The sequence below is a fragment of the Penaeus monodon genome, chromosome 15, assembly GCF_015228065.2.
Source record: "Penaeus monodon isolate SGIC_2016 chromosome 15, NSTDA_Pmon_1, whole genome shotgun sequence".
Lineage (NCBI taxonomy): Eukaryota > Metazoa > Arthropoda > Malacostraca > Decapoda > Penaeidae > Penaeus > Penaeus monodon.
The window spans coordinates 10777299-10777582 of NC_051400.1; the positions used below are offsets into that span (position 1 = coordinate 10777299).

At 81.3% G+C, this 284-nt stretch overlaps 1 protein-coding gene across 1 annotated transcript in view; it reads left to right on the forward strand.

Moving 5' to 3' along the window:
• The window catches only part of LOC119581741 (acidic leucine-rich nuclear phosphoprotein 32 family member A-like), a gene marked incomplete in the record, with an annotated part of 13054 nt that overhangs the window by 158 nt on the left and 12612 nt on the right, over positions 1 to 284 (forward strand).

Here is a 284-nt window from a genome sequence, read left to right on the forward strand (position 1 = left end):
TCCCGAGGGAGGGAGGGCAGCGCCTGCCGCGGGAGGGCATCGGCGTCGCGACAGCTGGCTCGGGGCAGCGGCGGGCGGCGAGGGCGGCCGCCGCCTGAGGTCAGCCTCGACCGGGTGGGCCTCGACGCCCGGGGCCCCGGGCCCTCCCCCGCGGGGCCCAGGACCCCAGGCGCCCTGCCTCCCGGGCTGAGCGCGCCAGGGCCCCTGGGCCCCGGGCCCCTGGGGCCTCCCGCGGAAGGGGCCCGAGGCGCGAGCGGCAGGGCTTGCGGTGTGTTGCATGCAAT